We start from the raw sequence: 1369 nt of genomic DNA, 5'->3' as shown, positions 1-1369 counted from the left end.
ATTCTTATTCTAGCAGCTACACTTTCAGCGCACCTACCCCCACTACTAACTTGGTTGCCCAGATAGCGGAAGCTATCAACTACCTCTAGTTTTTCACCCTGGAATGAGATAGAAGTTGTTTCCTGTTTGTTTACAGTCTTTATTGCACCTGAACATCTGCCACAAACAAAAACTAACTTCCTAGTTAACCTGCCTTTGATGTTGCTGCACCTCTTATGTGTCCATAGCTTGCACCGGGTACATCTTATAGAGTTACTACCTACTCCTTTTCTACATACTGGGCAGGGCCATCTACCTGAAGGGGTTTGTGTTTTATCTACCTTCCTACTTATTAGGATTTTGGTTTTAGCTAGGTTGACTCTAAGGCCCTTATGACCATTTATCCAGGTATAGAGTAGTTGGAATATTTTATATAAAAAATAGAAGTAAATTCTAGAACCCCAACACTTTCATACTAATCAAGGTGCTCAAATTTTATTACAACTCTTATCATAACTCTAGTGAAACAGATAACTTTGCTTGCCTCAGTCCTCCTTAGCTCTTTACTGCTTTCTACTCCTATTTTACCCAAATCATCATCATTTAATTTTTTTTCCACAATTGCATGGATCAGACAGAATTTGTTGGGGCAGATTTTCTATAACTGGATGCTTTTCCTATCACCAACCCTTACCTGTTTCCATGCAAGGTAATATCTTCCCATGGCCAAACATGCTTTTCATGGAAGACGAGATGAACAATATTGCTTGAATCACAGTGATGCTTGTTTACAAACATTACATGATATCAAGACAAGGGTACATGAAAACACATAACTACATAGATTCATTATCATCATCATCATCATTTAATGTCAGTTTCCCATGCTGGCATTGGTTGGACAGCTTGACAGGTGCTGGTAAGGCCAGGGCAGAATTTTAACTCAGAACAAATAACAAGGGGCATTCTTTCAAATGTTCTAATGATCCTGTCAATTTTTTCCCCTAAAACATTGCATAAAATAATTTTGAAAGACAAAGGATCCACTATTACTCTCCCAAAAAGTTTTAAAAAATTTTTTTTAATTAAAAACTCAAGAAATAGTGGAAGATGCAAATTAAAATTTGTTACCATAGTCTAATACTGAGTTTGTGCAACATAACATTCCTGGTAAATAAATTTTATTAATTCTCTTCAGGTGTTCCCTAATAGTATTTGAAATCTGTAGACAAAAGACAGGGATTCTTGGAGTATTCAGGAAGTCATTGCAAGTATATGATTTCAAACATTTCATTCAGTTACAAGAAACAAAACATGAAGGGTTTTAGTTATTTAATACAATTTACACACACATATATATATAGTGTACATTTATATATACATATATATA

The sequence above is a fragment of the Octopus bimaculoides genome, chromosome 1, assembly GCF_001194135.2.
Source record: "Octopus bimaculoides isolate UCB-OBI-ISO-001 chromosome 1, ASM119413v2, whole genome shotgun sequence".
Taxonomy (NCBI): Eukaryota; Metazoa; Mollusca; class Cephalopoda; order Octopoda; family Octopodidae; genus Octopus; species Octopus bimaculoides.
The sequence above is the reverse complement of the archived record's forward strand: the minus strand, read 5'-3'. Positions refer to the sequence as shown.